Source organism: Pseudorasbora parva, chromosome 7, assembly GCF_024679245.1.
Source record: "Pseudorasbora parva isolate DD20220531a chromosome 7, ASM2467924v1, whole genome shotgun sequence".
NCBI lineage: Eukaryota > Metazoa > Chordata > Actinopteri > Cypriniformes > Gobionidae > Pseudorasbora > Pseudorasbora parva.
This window is the reverse complement of record NC_090178.1, coordinates 47,231,412-47,251,555: the sequence shown is the minus strand read 5'-3', so window position 1 is coordinate 47,251,555 and position 20,144 is coordinate 47,231,412. Positions and strand designations below refer to the sequence as shown.

The 20,144-nt window shown below is 48.2% G+C and overlaps 1 protein-coding gene and 1 pseudogene across 2 annotated transcripts in view; both read right to left on the bottom strand.

Moving 5' to 3' along the window:
* The window catches only part of grik2 (glutamate receptor, ionotropic, kainate 2), a 344,433-nt gene that overhangs the window by 142,277 nt on the left and 182,012 nt on the right, over window positions 1–20,144 (bottom strand). The gene's annotated exons all lie outside the window — the stretch shown is intronic.
* Window positions 10,555–10,671, bottom strand: LOC137083969 (5S ribosomal RNA; annotated as a pseudogene).

The window sequence follows — 20,144 nt, the reverse complement described above, 5'->3', positions numbered from 1 at the left end:
AAGTGTCACAAGGGATATGCCACTGGAACACTGCTATATCCATGCACCAGAAAAATGTTGCTCTGGGAATGTTTTAACCTTTTATTCGGAGGATTGCATAAAGCCTGGGTTATGTTCAGATCATATCATGTTTGAGTGATGGGATATGAAAAGAATATGTTGAGATATTCTTCACAGGAGCCCTATGTGAGGATAGTACACAGAAATAATACAATGCAGCATAACAGAAGGATTTCTGAGGGATCATGGGAAACCTGAAACTGGTTCAAGGCCTGCAGAAAATTCAGCTTTACATCAGGTGAATAAATTACATTTGTCAATATATCTAAACAGAAAACGGCTCGGGTTATGTATATAACCCTTGTTCCCTGAGAGGGAACGAGCACTGCGTCGGAACGACGAAATGGGGATGCTCCCTAAGCATCAGCGGCTCTGAAGTCTGAATAGAAACTAGACCAATCCGATTGGCGTGCGTGATGACGTCATTGTGACGGCGTACCCGGAAGTATAAAAGGGGAGCCGGCGCATAATGGCGGCAGTTTTTTGCTCTGAAGCATGCGCTCCAGGCGTGCCGAGGTGTGGCGGCGCGACGCAGTGCTCGTTCCCTCTCAGGGAACAAGGGTTATATACATAACCCGAGCCGTTCCCTTTATCGAGGGAACTTCACACTGCGTCGGAACGACGAAATGGGGATGAGTACCCACTAGGCCACACCGAGGGTAGCGCCTGCCCTAGTGTGAAGCCGGAGACCGGGCACAACTAGGACTGGAGCACCCTAGCGCCACGTCGCAGGGAGATCTAGGCTGTAAAATCTGATAAAAGTGTGCGGGGTGGCCCACCCAGCCGCCTCACAGATATCCTGCAAGGGGACCCCAGAAAGGAGGGCCACTGAAGAGGCCATGCCTCTGGTGGAATGAGCCCTCACGGCCAAGGGTGAAGGCAAACTGCGCACCCGATAGGCCATGGTTATTGCCTGGACAATCCAATTACTGATTGTCTGAGTAGAAGCAGGCAACCCTTTCTTAGGTGAACCGAAGCACACTAACAGCTGCTGAGATCTCCTCCATTGTGCAGACTTCTCCAAATAAACTCTAAGTGCCCGAACCGGGCAGAGTAGGTGAAGTCTCCCTTCTTCCGCCGTCACATGAGGCGGAGGATGAAATGCCTGTAGAACCAGTGACCTGACCCCCCTTGATGGGACCTTAGGTACGTAACCCGGCCTAGGATGTAAAATAGCCTTTACTCCACCCGGGGCAAACTCCAGGCAAGTTGGCGTTACCGCCAAGGCCTGGAGATCTCCCACTCTCCTAAGAGAGGTAATAGCGAGGAGAAAAAGCTACTTTAAAGGTCAGGTGTTTTGGTTCCGCCAGCTCCAATGGCTCGAAGGGGGCCTCAGCCAACCTCCGAGAACCACTGCCAAGTCCCATGTAGGAACTCTGGACTGAGCCACAGGCCTCATCCTCCGAGCCCCACGGAGGAACTGTACAACCAGCTGGTGCCTACCCAAAGGCCCATCACCCAGAGGTGTGTGGAAAGCCGCAATGGCAGCCACGTACACCTTGAGTGTGGACGGGGTCAGACCCGCAGAGAAACGATCTTGGAGGAACTCCAGCACTGAAGCCACCGGGCAGTTAACTGGGTCCACCTCATGTTCCCCGCACCAAGTGGAAAAGACATTCCACTTGAGGCTGTACAGTCTCCTGGTAGATGGAGCCCTGGAGCTGAGTAAGGTCTCTACCACCCCTGCCGACAGGCCAGCCTCTAGGTACCTGGCCCCATCAGGGGCCAGACCCAAAGGTTCCAAATCTCCGGTCGGGGGTGAAATATCGTGCCCGCCGCCTGAGACAGGAGATCCCTCCTCAGAGGAATCTACCATGGTTGACCTGCCAGCAGAGCTATGATATCTGAGAACCAAACTCGGGTCGGCCAACGGGGCGCCACTAGAAGTAGGCTGACCCCCTGTTGACGAACCCTCTCCAGGACTCCCGGGAGCAGAGCGATCGGGGGAAAAGCGTACAGACGCAGCCTCGGCCACGTCTGCACCATGGCATCCAACCCCAGCGGGGCTGGATGCGTGAGGGAAACCACAGTGGACAGTGGGACGTCTCTCGAGACGCAAACAGGTCCACTTCCACTGGGCCGAACCTCTCGCACATGGCCTCCACCACCTCGGGGTGGAGCCGCCACTCCCCGGGCCTCAGCCCCTGCCTTGACAGGATGTCTGCTCCCTGATTTTGGACCCCCGGGACATACATTGCCCTAATGGACAACAGTTTCCCTTGGGACCACAGGAGAATTAGATGCGCCAATCTGCACAGAGGGCGCGATCTCAACTCTCCCTGGTGATTGAGGTACGCTACGACAGCCGTATTGTCTGTCCGTACCAGGACATGTTGGCTGCGGAGGTCCGGGAAAAAGCTCCTAGAGCTTTGTAGACCGCCATCATCTCCAGGCAGTTTATGTGCCAGGAGGAATGACGGCCCTCCCACGGGCCCCTCGCAAGCGGCCGTCCATGACCGCGCCTCAACCAGTGAGGGAGGCGTCTGTTGAAACGGATTCCCGGCAACAGGACGCTCCAAACACTGGCCCCTGGGCAGAAACCAAGGTTTCCTCCATATGACTGGGGAACGAAGGCATCTGCGCGTTACCCTGATCATACGGAACGAATTCCCTCTGGGGGAATTCCCCTTGGTTTTCAGCCACCACTGGAGGGGTCTCATGTGTAGCAGGCCGAACGGTATCACGTTGGACGCTGCTGCCATGTGCCCCAGCACTCTCTGAAAGTGCTTAACAGTGAGGCCGAAGGGAAGAACCCGATATTGGTACGCCTCGCCCCCGAAAGCGAACCTCAGGCCTCCTGTGGGCAGGAAGGATGGAGATATGAAATATGCGTCTTTAGATACATCGTGACGAACCAGTTCCTCGAACTGGATCTGACTCACGATGGGATAGTGAGCATCTTGAACCTGAATCTCCTCAGAGAACGGTTCAAGTACCTCCGACGCACCCTTCCATCCTCTTTGGGAACCATGAAGTAGCGACCGTAAAGCCGGACTCCCTGTCTGGCGGAGGGATACACTATATAGCCTCCTTTACCATCAGGGAGCACACTTCCTGTTCCCTAACCTGCCACTGGGCTGGGCACACCACTATTCAGGCCACACCGATGAACCCCGGTGGTGGAACGCTGAACTGCAGTCTCTACCCTTTGCCCAAGGTACACAGGGCCCCAGCAGATATATTCGGGAGCATAACCATGCGCCGAGATATTCTACTAGGGGAACCAGCCTCTCAAGGCTCGTCCCTGGTACCCACCGAACCTCCTGCCCGACCCCCTGAAGCGGCCACCCGGCAGGGCTTAGTCGGGGAGGATTTTCGGTGTGCGAACGCGTTCGCTGCCCAGCCGAAGTCTCCCTAGAGGCGGCTAGAGTAGCATGCGTTCGCAGGAAGTCAATGTGGCCCGAGCGTCATAGACGGCGGATCGCAGCATCGACTTCCAGAAAACTCCACAGAGGAGGCGACCTCGATCGCTCCTCTGGAGAGGGGGCTGGCCAGCAGGCCACTGGGCTGGGCATACCACCATTCAGACCACACCGATGACTTCGGTATTGGAACACTGAACTGCAGTCTGCGCCCTTTGCCCATGGTACACAGGGCCCAAGCAGATATATTAGGAGCATAATGACTATGCGCTGATATATCCTACTAGGGGAACCAGCCTCTCAAGGCTGGTCTCTGGTACCCACCGAGCCTCCTGCCCGACCCCCTGAAGCGGCCACCCGGCAGGGCTTAGTCGGGGAGGATTTTCGGTGTGCGAACGCGTTTGCTGCCCAGCTGCAGTCTTTCTAGAGGCGGCTAGAGCAGCATGCGTTCGCTGGAAGCCAATGTGGCCCGAGCGTCGTAGACGGCGGATCGCAGCATCGACTTCCAGAAGACTCCACAGAGGAGGCGACCTCGATCGCTCCCCGGGAGCAATAAATATACCAGCGAACACAATTTGGATGATAGGTTAAAATACCTAACCCCTCAAAGTCAGATAAATCCCATTTAATTGCACAGAATTAAATGCCATCAAAACACCCAAATAGTGAACACAACTGGGATGATAGGTTGATAATCCAACTCCTCAAAGTTAGATAAATCCCATTTATTTCCTCAGAAATAAATGCCACCATAATCACCCATCACGTGAACATGCTGAATGATAGGCTGAATAGACATATCTAACTCCTCAAAGTCAGATAATGTTTAATTTAAATTCTTTCTCAGAATTAAATGCAGCCCTAATCACCAGACCATACTGTTTAAATATGTATTCAACTACTCGTCATATACCCGCTGCCTCAGCAACGCGAGATTCAAAAATCTTCCCAACATATTTGGCTTTCATCCCTCGAGATGAAAGACCACAGGCGCGTGGCTGAAACACTCGAAACGCACGTTTCTGTACGCTACGAGCATTTCTCAATGACCAGCCAGCACCCTCAGGAGCTGACTGCAAGCCTCGCTAAACAGTATCACATGTACACATATAGCGTGTGTTCACTTTCTGTTGCAGACCCTTAATGCACGCGCTGCCTCGGCAACGCGAGATCGAGCCTGCATTATAAGATGGCGAGCTCTCGTTTGCTTCACTCAGTCGACGCTGAGCACATCTAATTCCTCGGAATCAGTTTGCTCAAGCATCTGGTTCTCCCTCCCGGGGAAGAGCCGCATCGCGGGCTTCCGCACGGGAACGGAGAACACGGGGTTACTACAGGCAGGGCCCTCGGGGACTGCCTGAGCACCTTATTATGAATGAAGCAGTGTGTATGGTGTTTTAACGTCACCCGCCTCGATGCTGAGCACATCTAATTCCTCAGAATCAGATAGCTCAAGCATCAGACCCTCCAACCCGGGGGAAGATGCCGCCAAGCGGGCTTCCACACGGGGAGGAAGATCGTCGGAACTGTCAGAGGAGGATTGGGAAAGTGCCGCGGCAGTCCCGAAACCCTCTGACAAGTCCCGCTGTGAGCCCCATGATCTGCGACGCCGAGCCGCCTCAGCGACCGCGGGTCCAGAACCACGGGGCTCACGAGGCTGGCCGGTCTCATCGAACACGGCCAGCCGAGAGCGGAGCAGTCTGAGTGTCAGCCGCTACAGTATTCACAGGCGGCTCCCTCGAGAGCCGCCCGAGCGTGCTGAACACCCAGACACTGCACACAAAGCATGTGTGTATCCGAGCCCGAGATGTAACGAGGGCAAGGATGCACACACTGCTTGAATTCTCTCTCCATTCTCACTTTTATTAAACTAGTCAAACACACTCTCAATCGCAACTGGACAAACAACAGTAAATAGACAGACAATGTAACACAGAGCGCCTGCTGAAGAGCAAAGACTGCCGCCATTATGCGCCGGCTCCCCTTTTATACTTCCGGGTACGCCGTCACAATGACGTCATCACGCACGCCAATCGGATTGGTCTAGTTTCTATTCAGACTTCAGAGCCGCTGATGCTTAGGGAGCATCCCCATTTCGTCGTTCCGACGCAGTGTGAAGTTCCCTCGATAAAGGGAACCGATATATTTAACTGTAATAATATTTAAAAATATTACAGTCAATGTCAGTTTTTATACACATTTGCTGCCTAGTGAGTTCATGTTTGACCTTAGTTGCTGAACATGCAGTAAAACGCATTGGAAAACAGTTTGTTTAGTAATTGTTTGAGACCTTTCAATCTGCATACACAATTCACATGGGTCAATAAATATGGAATACAAATCCAGAAAAATCATATCCCAGCTCTACAGAAGACACATCTGCCAAACTACAGTTCCCAACATCAGCACCGCACATTCTCTCTTCACTTTATAATCACAGTCTGCAAATCAACAACTAATTACACCTACACTTTCAAGTTTTTCACTGAGCCTTTAATTCATTCATAGTTTGATTTCAGTTCATCTACTTCAGTCAAAGTGTCACAAAATACTTCAAATTGGTTATGGAGGTATGTTTTGCCAACAAAACCAAGCTGGCAGCTGGTTTGGCAGCAGATTTCTATGAGTCTTGAGACCACAGTGATCATTATCTTGACAAAGATCAACTTAATAGTATTGGATAAACTTTGCTAACTCCATCCATCCATGGAGACAAGTTGCTATAACTACCAATATAGAGGCAAAAGGCATTTTTCTCAGTTGACAGAATGTATGGTTCAAAAGTGTGCCGTTTATTTCATCCCATGTTTTGATGTTTTGCCATATGATTTTTTTTTTTTTTTTTTTTTCAGTTTCCGCCTCCTCCTTCCCTGAACTATAAAGCTGTGTGTTCACCAAAGTGTTTTTATCCAGCCGAAAACATTAGGTGCTCTGCTGAAAACACCTAGCTGTGGGTGCTTGAGAGCGTTTTGGAAGCGCAGCGTTTTTTTGGTTTTGTTTTGTTTTGTTTTTTTCAGCTGAGACGCTTTGTTTGTTATGATACAGAATATCCGCGGAAGTGTTACTACTATCACATTTAACAGATAGTTGGTTTATAAACATGCAGATACGATGTATTTGCTCTGGCTCTTGTTTTAAATGCTTTTGTTCTGTCACTATATCTGGTGATGTTGTATAAGCAGAATGTGGCGGTTGGTCGATGTTGTATTTGTCCCGCCCCTCCTCCACTGTGATTGGACGGCTGGGTAAAAAGTGACAGTGATGAGCGCTGTGTTTTACTCAAAGTTGAACATTCTTCAACCCTCAGCGACTGGTAAAAAAAATGATGAGCTTTCAGTGTTTTAGCTCACTGATATTTTATGTTCATGGTGTTCTTTCTGAACACCATGGATGTAAATGCTCTACTCTTCATGCTCTTTCCTATAGCTCAAACAGTAGAGCATGGCGCTAGCAACACCAAGGTCATGGGTTCGATTCCCAGGGAAAGCAAGAATTGACAAAATGTAAAATGTGTACCTTGAATGCAATGTAAGTCGCTTTAGATAAAAGCGTCTGCCAAATGCATAAATGTAAATGTTCTTAAAAACGCGGAACTCCCATTGAAAACAATTGAACAAAAAAACAGCCGTGTGAAAAAAACATTTGGTGGACACATGGCCTAAACATTGTTACACTGGTGCCGAAACCCAGGAAGAAGGAGGAACGTGCTCTCAAAGAACCACGGTGGGAAATTTGTGGTGTCATCGAGTTTGTAATGAGCAGAGTGAACTCACTGCTGTCCGCCTGGCTTCTGGAGGGGCAGCTGCCGTCCATGATGGGACAGTGTTACCATTCGCCAGAGGCCAGAGCCCGCTGCCATCCACCATGATGAGGAGCAGCAGGCAACGGTGAAACAGGAAGCCTTCCTCCCACTGCCAGGCACCCAAACCAGAGTAGCCATTGGCGTCCACCAAGGGGTGGAAAAGTCAAATGCTGTCCACAGAGGGGATCCACCCAGCAAGCAATTTTGCATTTAAAAGATGCCTAATAGCCTTTCAAACACGCTAGGTTAAATTTGGCCTGAGAGTGAAAATTTAACAGACTTCTAACCACAGCCTAAAAATAGACTAGTCATCTAGAACATGAACATGTCAAAGAAATAAAAAAAACACCTTGTCATCACTGTTGACTTTGCTTACATGATGGAATACCATACATCTCACAAGTTATTTCTGCAAAAGCAACATATAACTAAATTCAAGTTTATTTTGGCTAGAAGTGGGTTACTCATAACCCACTACAGATGACTGTTCATCTGTCCTTATCCCCAGTTGCTGTGACAGAGCGCAGTCTGAACGGCGAAGGGGAGATGTGGTGTGTAATATGGTGGGGTCAAGAGCAGTGGGAGCAGAGTGAGGCCAATGGTGTGAGTGTTAATAAGTATCACCTCTGTGCCACACCGGTCTCGAGTCCCAGGAGGCGCAAGGACAGTGGAAGATGAGAGAAGACCAGACATTTTTTAATGCGGCAGTCATCTTTTAGGAGCTGCCACTTTCATTTAGTTACTGTAGGCTTATTTCATGATCAAAGATATGTTGAATGTTTGCTGGTTTCCACCCTCTTCTTCCCTGAACTATGAACTTTGTAAGGCAGTGGCTCTCAGACCTGTCCTGGGGACTGCCCACTACTGCACAATTTGTTTGTCTCCCTCATCTAACATACCTGATTCAACCCATCACCTCATTAGTAGAGACTGCAAGACTCGTGCTGAGTCAGGATTCACCCCTAAACCCTCTATCACTATTCACTACATTAGTACACTAATACACTTCTCCTGAAGGAGTGAATGAATACAAGTTTGCAAATTCAGACAGCGGTTGAACAGACAGTGGATGTAGACTCGTTTTTGCAGTGCACTAATGGCTGTCCTCTCAAATAGTGTACTATTTGAGGGTATAAGGGGTGTTTTCGGATTCAGCCTTGAATTTGGTGTGTCTAAATGAAGGAGACATCCAAAATGTGTAATGGTGGGGGTTTGGACCGGTTTGAGAAGCACTGCAATAAGGTATTCAAAATATAAGAGACACACATAACCTTCAAACTCTCAGACAAGCCATTCAAATGTCCTCCTTTTCTAAGTAATACTTTTTTTCTACAGATGTCAGAGCTGTTCATGCTAAAAGATTTCAAATCAAAAGCTGCGTCATGGGTTGAATTAATACATAACATGAAATGTAATATTCAAACAGACTCGATTGAAACAACTTTTGACATTTCAACACCAGCATGTCAGTTCCAGTGGATCGCAAAATCACATATAATGAATAAACTAAGTAAAGAAATGACATTGTCACACTAATATCAGTTTAGAGACACAGAAAATCAATTTTTCTCTCGCTATGGAAAGGACCCCAGGGCTTAAGCCATAAAGCAGCTTCTTGATGTCACATTAAACATAATGAAGGAGAAGAGAGAAAAACAATTAGCTAAATGTTCCTGGGGATCAGAGGTAATAATTAGAGTGAAATGAAGTGACAGGTTTAACAGGCAGGGATAATTTCACATCGCCCTTCATCCGGAGGGAAATCTGCCCTTTAATTGAGTTTGCCGGCTCTTTGTTTGGCAAACAGGCCGGAGCTCGGCTCGACTCCGACTGCTACTGTCTCCTGTTGTACCAACTTTCCTGGGCTTTTATCATCTCTGGCTTCTCTCTCTGCCCCTCTTTTCATCTCTCTCTGTCTCCTTCCGCTCGCTCGCTTGCTCTCAGCCTTCCAAACACACTTTACTTTACACACACATTGGTATTGTCCTATAGAGACCCAACAAAATAACCTCCTGCTCTTTATTGTGAGCAAATGGATTCGGCGTCCCATGAGGGGGAGGCAGGAGGAGGGGAACGTGATGAAAAAACTGCTGAAAAGTACTTCCAGCATCTCGGCTCCAGTCAGGACTTGGAATAACCTGGAGCTCAATGGAGTGTTAAATGGGAAATCATCTGTATTTCTGCCACAGCCATAATGTCATTGCCCCCCCTCATAGCCCGAGTGTTGTTGTGAGAGAGCCCTGGGTTATCTAATCTACCGTGAGCATTTCGGCACCGTGTGCTTACAATAGACCATTGCGTTTGTAATGTATGTCTGTGCTTCCTGACACAACAATGGAGACAAGCACCTACTCCCAGCAGGAGCAACTCCATTACAGATTTCCGTGGAAAGCTGGTTTCACCACTCCAGAATATTCACTCATAGGTTTATCTAGATGAAAAGCAATTCCGTTTACCGTTCGATAACATCACCACTGAAACCAATATTGGCCAGACGTCAGCATCCTCATCATAGTATACACTTTGATTGTTTAAGATTATGGGTGGTCTTGAACCTCACCGGAAGATATTAAACTTGGTAAAAAAAAAAAATGTTAAAGATATCCTATTGCACTTTTTTTTTTACACGTTCATCTTTCTTGAATGCGTAATGTTGCTGTTTGAACATGAAAAAGCTCTGCAAAGTACAAATCACAAAGTCCCTCCTGTGGGAGTTCTTCTCTATATCAGTGTCACTGTTTCTGAACTCCCTGGAACAACTCTGTTGTAGTCTTAAGTTCTTTTGGTAAAGAAAACATCACCATGTTCCTCATTTAAATAATTCCAGCCTATGTCGTATGCAAATTAAGTGGACGGGCATGGTTCAGTTAGTGTGTAATAATAATAATTAGTTCGATTTATATAGCGCTTTTCTAGGCACTCAAAGTGTTTTACATAGAAGGGTGAATCTCCTCAACCACCACCAATGTGCAGCATCCACCTGGATGATGCGACGGCAGCCATTTTGCGCCAGAACGCTCACCACACACCAGCTGATTGGTGGAGAGGAGACCTAGTGATGAAGCCAATCAGGAGAGGGGGATTATTAGGAGGCCATGATGGACAGAGGCCAATGGGCAAATTTGGCCAGGATGCCGGGGTTACACCCCTACTCTTTATCGAAGGACATCCTGGGATTTTTAATGACCACAGAGAGTCGGGACCTCTGTTTAACGTCTCATCCAAAAGACGGTGCTCTTTGACAGTATAGTGTTCCCATCACTATACTGGGGCGTTAGGACCCACACAGACCACAGGGTGAGCACCCCCTGCTGGCCTCACTAACACCTCTACCAGCAGCAACCTGGTTTTCCCAGTTGGTCTCCCATCCAGGTACTGACCAGGCTCAGCCCTGCTTAGCTTCAGTGGGAAACCAGTCTTGGGCTAAAGGGTGATATGGCTGCTGGTGTGTAGTGTATTGAAATTGGTGGTTATGGTAAGGAGTGGAACATTTCGTGAACACACTTTTCAGAAGTAGGGGCTTTATAGAGACAGGAACTAAACAGGGGTGCGTTTCCCGTACAACGACGTCATAGTACGATGCATCGCTAAAAAAAAATCAAATTGCTAGTCACGACTGTTTCCCGAAATGGCATTGTCACAAATTTGTCATTCAACTATGTTAGTTAATTATGTCACGCAGGAGGTGGAGTAATAACTGCTTTTAATTCATTACTTTGAGATCGAATTCATGCTAGATTTTCAGCTATAAATTATGGACATGGCACCTGAGGAATAATCTTTATTTTTCTCTGTTATTTAGATTTTTTCCTGATATAATCATAGGCTCGTTCTTATATACTAGAGCACATCCACAGATGTGCACTCTGCGCACAAAAAAACAGAGATTTTGTGTTAAATCTCTTGGCAAATTAAAATACATTTGTATGTATTCAAAATAAAAGATCCAAAAACCTAGGCAGCTGACTCATTGCCTCGTTGCCTTATCAGATAATGGCTTGTGAGGCAGCGTTTGTGCATGAAGGCACCTCACAAAACTAATTTCGGACAGACTTCTAAGGCAGTGTAACAGTTTAATGATCTACAGCCAAATAGAGCGAGCTTTAGTGAGAGCTAAACAGATTTTTAATTACAACCCTGATTCCAAAAAAGTTTGGACACTGTATAAATTGTAAAAAAAAAAAAAAAAGGAATGCAATAATTTACAAATCTCATAAACGTCTCAGGTTACGTATGTAACCCTAGTTCCCTGAGGGAACGAGACGCTGCGTCGAAACGCTGTGAGAACGCCTCTGCGTTAATGCGTCGTGAAGCGCCTGTAGAACCATTCCATCGGAAAAAAGATCGATCGTCGGCGTGATGACGTCATCGACCGGAAGCTATAAAACGTCCGTGAAAACAAACAGGAACTAACTTCTGATAAAGCCTGAAGTAAGTGATCACGGACACGCCGGGAGTATGGCAGAGCGACGCAGCGTCTCGTTCCCTCAGGGAACTAGGGTTACATACGTAACCTGAGACGTTCCCTTTCGGGGAACTCGAGCTGCGTCGAAACGCTGTGAGAACGCTTATACCCACATCGCCATAGGACCAAGTGTCTCGTATGTGTGAAACCGAAGCGCACACGGTTACGAGAGAACCTGTGCCCCTACTGTAGATGCCAGGTCTAGCTCGTAGAACCTGACGAAGGTAGAAGGAGACGACCATCCGGCCGCGTTACATATATCATGGAGGGAAGCCCCCGACAAAAGTGCTTTAGAAGCAGCCATACCCCTGGTAGAAAGTGCCCGGACAGCCAAAGGAGATGGCTGCCCGGCAGCTTCATAAGCAAGTGAAATGGCCTCGGCCACCCACTTGCTCATCCTCTGCTTGGATACAGGAGCCCCCTTCTTAGGGGGTCCGAAGCAAACAAACAATTGTTCAGTTTTTCTCCACAGGGCAGCTCTGTGGACATAAGTATCCAGTGCCCTCACCGGACACAGCAGATTTAATCTTTCCTGGTCTGACGTCAAGAATGGAGGAGGACAGAAGGCTTGTAGAGTGATGGGGCCCCGTGGGCTCGTAGGAACCTTGGGGACGTAACCCGGCCTGGGATGCAGAAATGCTTTCACCATCCCAGGCGCGAACTCTAGACATGAGGGCCCTACTGACAGGGACTGAATATCTCCTATCCTTTTAAGAGATGAAATGGCCAAAAGGAAGATAGTTTTCAGGGTGAGGAACTTATCCGAAACCTCCTCCAAAGGTTCGAACGGAGGTCCGGACAAGCCCCTCAAAACAATGGCCAAGTCCCATGCCGGGACCCTCGAGTGCATAACTGGCCTCAACCTTAATGTGCCACGAAGGAAGCGTGTAATTAGAGGGTGTCTTCCCAAAGACACTCCACTGCAAGGGACGTGGACAGCGCCCAAGGCCGCCACGTACACCTTAAGTGTGGAGGGGGTCAACCCTGCAGAGAACCTTTCCTGCAGGAACTCCAGCACTGTACCAACCGGGCAGTTAACTGGATCCCACTGGCGTTCTCTGCACCAAGCTGAGAAAAGTCTCCATTTCAAAGCGTACAGCTTCCTCGTGGACGGAGCTCTGGAGTGTAGGATGGTCTCTACGACCTCGGCCGAGAGACCCTCCTCTATGAGCCTAGCCCCCTCAGAGGCCAGGCCCACAGTTTCCACATCTCCGGGCGTGGGTGCAGGAATCTCCCGCCCGCCTGAGAGAGTAGATCCCTCCTGGTCGGAATCTCCATCGGAGAGCCTTCCAGGAGAGATATCAGGTCCGAAAACCATACTCGGGTCGGCCAGTTCGGGGCCACTAGGAGTACCTGGGCCCCGTCCCGGCGTACCCTCTCCAGAACTCCTGGAAGCAGAACAATCGGGGGGAAGGCGTACAGAGGCAGCCTCGGCCACTCCTGTACCATGGCATCCAGCCCCAGCGGAGCCGGATGGGTCAGAGAAAACCACCGCGGGCAGTGAGAGTTCTCTGCCGAAGCGAACAGGTCTATCTCTGCTTTCCCATAAACCTTCCATAGGAGCTCCACCACCTCTGGGTGGAGTCTCCATTCCCCGGGCCTCGGCCCCTGTCTCGACAGGTTGTCTGCTTCCTGGTTTAGGGCCCCCGGGATATATACTGCCTTGATTGACAGCAATTTCCCTTGGGCCCACAGGAGGATCCGATGTGCCAATTTGTCCAACGGACGAGACCTCAGACCCCCCTGGTGATTTATATAGGCCACCACGGACGTGTTGTCTGTTCTGACTAGTACGTGGTGGCCCCTGAGGTCGGGCAGGAACTGTTTCAATGCAAGAAACACTGCGAGCATCTCCAGCCGATTTATGTGCCAGTGCCGCTGATGTTCCTGCCATAGACCCTGGGATGAGCGACCACTCATGGTCGCCCCCCAGCCCGTGAGGGAGGCGTCTGTCGTTAGCGTTACGCGACGAACATGAGCCCCCAACACGGGACCCTGAGATAAAAACCCCGGGTTTTTCCACATGACCAGAGCACGTAGGCATCGCCGCGTGACTTTGATCGTGCGGAGCGGATTTCCCCTCGGGGAGAACCCTTGTGTTTTGAGCCACCACTGCAGTGGCCTCATGTACAGTAGGCCAAGAGGTATCACGTTGGACGCTGCTGCCATGAGACCTAACAGTTTCTGGAACTGTTTCACAGTGACGGCTCGGCCTAGCTTCTGTTCTTTGGCGGCTGCCAGGATCGACGCTATGCGTGTTGGCGATAATTGCGCCCGCATAATTATCGAGTCCCAGTTCACACCTAGAAAAGTGGTTCTCTGAGCCGGAGAAAGCACACTCTTCTTGGCGTTCAGCCTCAACCCCAGCTTCGACATATGGGCGAGAACAGCATCTCGATGCTGAACCGCCATCTGCTCTGTATTCGCTAGAATCAGCCAGTCGTCGATGTAGTTCAGTATGCGGATGCCCTGAAGACGCAGCGGCGCCAGAGCTGCATCCACACACTTGGTGAACGTGCGGGGTGACAGTGCTAGACCGAAGGGAAGTACACGATATTGGTATGCCTCTCCCCCGAAGGCAAACCTCAGGAACTTCCTGTGATGTGGAAGGATGGAGACATGAAAATACGCATCTTTGAGGTCTATGGTGACAAACCAATCCTCCGATCTGACCTGCGCTACAATCTGTCTGAGTGTAAGCATCTTGAATTTGAGCTTGGCCACCGAGCGATTCAATAGCCGCAGATCTAATATCGGGCGTAAGCCCCCATCCTTCTTCGGCACGATGAAGTAACGGCTGTAAAAGCCAGACTCCCTGCTGGGAGGGGAAACCCTCTCTATAGCCCCTTTTTGCAGGAGTGTCTCTACTTCCTGTGCCATTACCAGAGCCTGCTCCGGGCCCACCACTGTAGGTAGGACACCGCAGAAAGGAGGTGGCCGACTTCTGAATTGAATGGCATACCCCTTTTCTACTATCTGCAGGACCCAATGAGATATATTTGATAGACGTTTCCATTCGTCTAGAAAATCTACTAAGGGAACCAGCCTCTCGAGGCTGGCCTCTGGTGTTCTTCGAGCAACAAATGCAGTGCCCTGAAGCGGCGGACCGGCAGGGAACGACTGACTTGACTGCTCGGGGACCCCCCGAAGGGGGTGCGGACCACCCTCGGGTGGCCCGCGGAGACCGACTGCGCCCCGGCATTGCGGCGGGGTTGGCAGCGCGGCCCCCCGAGGGTGCCGCAGGGAAACGGGTACCGTAGGCAGGGGTAGACACCGTTTCCCTACGGGGGGAACCACCCTCAGCGTCCTGACGCTTCTGGCGTCAGGAACGCTTCGACGAGGCCTTCTTGGCGATCAGGACTGTCCGCAGATCAGCCCTGCCCCTCGAAGGCCTCGTCTGAGAGCGCCGCCCCTGGTCCCCGCGCTGAGGGGGAGCCCGAGCGGCGACGCTCTGCTTTTGTTGTGCCCTGTGAGCTGAGCTCGTACTCGGCTTGGGCTGCCTGATGTCAGCGGCAGCCCCAGGGACCTGGACTCGGAGAGGGAGAAACTGCTTCAGCGCCGCAGCTTGTTTCTTTGACTCCTGGAACCTCTCGGTGACAGTGTGTACTGCGTCACCGAAGAGGCCACCAGGAGACAGCGGCGCGTCGAGCAGAGAGCTCTTCTCCCTCTCTTTGATTTCGGTGGGGTTGAGCCATAAATGTCTCTCCGTAGCCACCAATGCTGCCATCGAGCGGCCAACACATCTGGCCGTCTCTTTGGTGGCCCGGAGAGTTAGATCGGCTGCTGTTCTAAGCTCATTTATGACGTCACCCCCCACTTCATCGCGTCCATCTAGATCCCTGAGCAGGTCAGCCTGATAAGCCTGCATAATTGCCATGGTGTGAAGGCATGCAGCAGCCTGACCTGCCGCCGAGTACGCTTTGCCCACCAGTGCCGACGTTGTTTTCAATGGTCTGGTGGGCAAAGTCGGGGCCTTTAGGGACGATGCCGAGGAAGGCGAGAGATGGCTCGCAAGCGTCTCTTCTACCTTTGGCATCGCCCCATAACCGTAGTGCTTCAGCCCCATGATGTTACTATAGACCGTAGTCTGAGGGCTGAACACACGGTATGATGCCGGTCTCCTCCATGATGTTGCCACCTCGGTGTGCAAATCATGGAAGAATGGCAGGCCCCGCCGCTGAGGCTCTGAAGCGCGAGCGGGCAGGAATCTTTCGTCTAATTTACTAGAACGTCTCTTTCCTGCCTCAGATCTTTCTACGGGCCAGTCAATATTTAATCTGGCCACGGCTCGCGTTAGAACCTCAACGAGCTCATCACTCGCAGGAGACTGAAGTGGCGAATCTTCAGTCGCGATGCTCTCAACGTCCACCTCCTCGGAGCTGGATAGTTGGAGCACCGGCGGCTCTCTCGGGGGGGAAGAAACCGCAATGCGTGCTTCCAAGCCCCGAGAAGAACCGCTGGATGGAGCGGGTGAGGGCAGAGATAAGGCAGCGCCCGTCTCAAACCCCTCCGCAACATCCAATTGTGAACCCCACGACTGCAGCCTCCGCTCTGCCTCGGCAGCAGCGGGACCAGAGCCGCGGGGAACACGAGCCGAGGCACCCTCCTCGAAGAGTGCCCGGCGGGAGCGCAGCGTTCTCAGTGGCATACGCTCACAGTGCTCGCAAGCAGCCCCCTCGAGGGCTGCCTGGGCATGCTGCGCTCCCAAGCAGGCAACACAAAGAGAGTGTGTATCCCCACTCGTGATGTAGCGTGGGCAGGGATGAACACACCTCTTAAAGTTACTGCTTTCGCTCGCCATTTCTCTATCTATTTTATTTTCTCTTTTTTGTAAAATATATGGAATATTTAACAAAGGGTGGAAAAACTCTTTCAATAGACAGACAAAAACACCAAATAGACAGACAGGTTCACACAGATCGCTTACTGAAGGCACAGAAGCTGGTTCCTGTTTGTTTTCACGGACGTTTTATAGCTTCCGGTCGATGACGTCATCACGCCGACGATCGATCTTTTTTCCGATGGAATGGTTCTACAGGCGCTTCACGACGCATTAACGCAGAGGCGTTCTCACAGCGTTTCGACGCAGCTCGAGTTCCCCGAAAGGGAACTTATATTTTATGCACAATAGAATATAGATAACATAAAATGTTGAAAGTGAGACATTTTGAAATGTCATGCCAAATATTATATCAGAAAGGTGTTTGTCAGAGAAAAAATGCAAAGAGTTTGAAGTTATCATCATCTACAGTGTATAATATCATCCAAAGATTCAGAGAATCTGGAACAATCTCTGTGTGTAAGGGTCAAGGCGGGAAAACCATACTGGATGCCCGTGATCTTCAGGCCTTAGACGGCACTGCATCACATACAGGAATGCTACCGTAATGGAAATCACAACATGGGCTCAGGAATACTTCCAGAAAACATTGTCGGTGAACCGTTGTCGGCTAAAACTCTAAAGGTCAAAAAAGAAGCCATATCTAAACGTGATCCAGAAGCACAGGCGTTTTCTCGGGCCAAGGCTCATTTAAAATGGACTGTGGCAAAGTGGAAAACTGTTCTGTGGTCAGACGAATGGAAAATTTGAAGTTCTTTTTGGAAAACCGGAATGCCATGTCATCCGAACTAAAGAGAACAAGGACCACTCAAGTTGTTATCAGCGCTCAGTTCAGAAGCTGCATCTCTGATGGTCTGGGGTTCATGAGTGTGTGTGGCATGGGCAGCTTACACATCTGGAAAGGCACCATCAATGCTGAAAGGTATATCCAAGTTCTAGAACAACATATGCTCTCATCCAGACGTCGTCTCTTTCAGGGAAGACCTTGTATTATCCATTTAAAGTGCACTTTTTCTTTTAGGAGTACTTCATGCAAACAAGAAACTCTGCTTTCAAACCACAGGTCGAGAGCTGTCGTTGCAACCACACAAGTTTGGAATGCTGTTTGCAAATGTTCGTTGGAACTATGGTTTTAGAAAACACAGACTCGATAAACTACGTTGATAACGACTGAACTTGTGACCATAGTTGGCTAATAATGCTTTTGGGAAACACACCCCAGAGCGTTGCTGACAGGCTGGGAAGAGATGAGCGGCAACAATAAAGTATATGGGGAAAATTAAAACCTGTTCTGATGGACCTCAAAGTAAAAGGGCATAATATAGCATCTTTAAAACCACACTGATTTGCTGCTCACTGACAACTTTGCATCTCTTTTGTGTGGAAAGATTTATAATATGTTATGTAAGAATTACTATTTCTATGGAGAAAATAAATGGGACTGTTCTGTATCTGTGCTCTACAGGGAAAGTATATCAGATGCAGCTTCACATAGCTCTCTTAATAAAGCAATAATAACACATATTAGACTATAATAAGCTGCAAACCAACTGTCTTTAAACACACAGCCAAGTGTTGTTCGGGGTCGATCAGTTCACAGCAGTTCATTTTCTCTTCAATGAGCCATCAGTTGAAGTAAGGTCTCCAACTCGCCCACAGGCATTCAGAAGAAAAATCAAAAGTGTTGAGGATACTGAGGTTTGTTTTGGAAGGTAGCCTGGTCTGATGAGTCACGTTTTCTTTTTCATCACATGGATAGTCATGTGCGTGTGTGTCACTTACTTGGGGAACACACACATAAATATATACGTACTTTCTGTAAATCACTACTGTATTTAGGTAATAAGCAAATGAACCATAGACTCCGTCAATAATCTGAGTAGTTAATGAGACAACAGAGACATCACGCTTGTCTTATGAAAAGGTAACATTTAATGCAGCATCATTACCAGAGATTTTAAGTTTTATTAACAAAGTTCGGAACACATTCAAACTGCCTAATTAGTTAGCAAGATATGATGCACCTATGTTCCTCGACAGTTTTTTGCCTCCCACCACCGCCCGTCTCCTCACACTCGCCTGGTTACTAACCTAACCAAACAGCTTGGAGCATATGTTTAATTTTATTTGATTATTTGTTAGTGTGAACTGCTAAATAGGCTTTCAGCACTAAACCTTTTTCTGCAACCAGTTGCACGGAGAGGAAGAACTATTTATACACAATTAGATAATGTTTGTTTGTTGCACAAGTTCAGATTACAGGTATAATGGTTTACACAGCACACAAGAAGAAGAAAAAATATAATTCCATCTTTAGTATTGATCTGTCTAGACTGATTGGGGTGTATCTATATTAGTTGCGTGAGTAATTACATTAACACCAGCACACAGCCAAGTGAGTGTCATACAAGAAATATTATGGAAAGAGAGAACAGAAAACTGAAATGTGTATCATGATATACACGACGCCTAAAAGATTTGCATGCGCAGGTATAAGATTTGTGAAAGTGATCGCGAGCATAAATTAAATTTGCATGCGCAAAAGCAGCTTTGTAAAGGTGCAAATCGCCTTTCAAGTGTAAGAACGAAACGATTTTCAGCATGTTACTGTTTTTTTGTAAGGGTAATTTATGTATTGCGAAACGGCAGCCTCATGCTAATGCTAAATAAATATGATCTTTATTCATCTGACTTCCAGCACTTTTTTTTGTTTCTGCTAAAATTTGGCCAAAAGCATTGCGAGCCTGTGAACAGCAATTTGCAAGCAAAAAGAATGTGTAATACTGCAAAAAAAAAAAAGAACTGCAAAAAAGATTGTCTGCATAAAGCAACCTTTGTGTACAAAAATAAACACTTGCACATTTCCAAATGACTTGTTGTATAAATAGGGCAAACAGTTCTCGAAATAACCCGATATGTACAGTTCCGTCTTTCTTTTAGCTGCACTTACAGTTTTGGCTTCTCAATTCTTATTTGTGCATTCCCGTTTCCTTTCCTAGCTTCCTTTCCTTGCGTCTTAGCTCCACCCTTTCAGGACGCGAGTGATGGACACAAGGAAAAGATGCGAGGATGGAGGAACTGAATCAAGTGAAATTATATTTCCTCACTCCCTTTAGCAAAACTTTAAAGCGTCGTCAATTAACGATGAACATTCTTGAACATTAGAGATAGTTATTTATATTGTAATAGCTTCAACCTCCACAAAATACAGCATTTGTCTATATTTTTTTATATTACCAGTTATTATTAACAATGAATTATTACCAGACATTAACTGCTTTTGTTTGTTATATAGTATTACAGTTTGCTAAATTTCCGGTTACACTTTATTTTAAGGTTGAGTTATTAACTAGTTGCTTATTATCATGCATATTACTAGGATATTGGCTGTTTATTAGTACTTTATTAGTAATTCTGGATGACCTTATTCTACATCCCTTAATCTACCCAATACCTAAACTTAAACGCTACAAAAACTACCGTACTAACTATTAATAAGCAGTAAATTAGGAGTTTATTGAGGCAAAAGTCGTAGTTAATAGTGAATGTGTTTCCAAATGTTGTCATATTCTTATGCTTATATCATTCTGCACAACTGTCCTACAGTTGTAATCT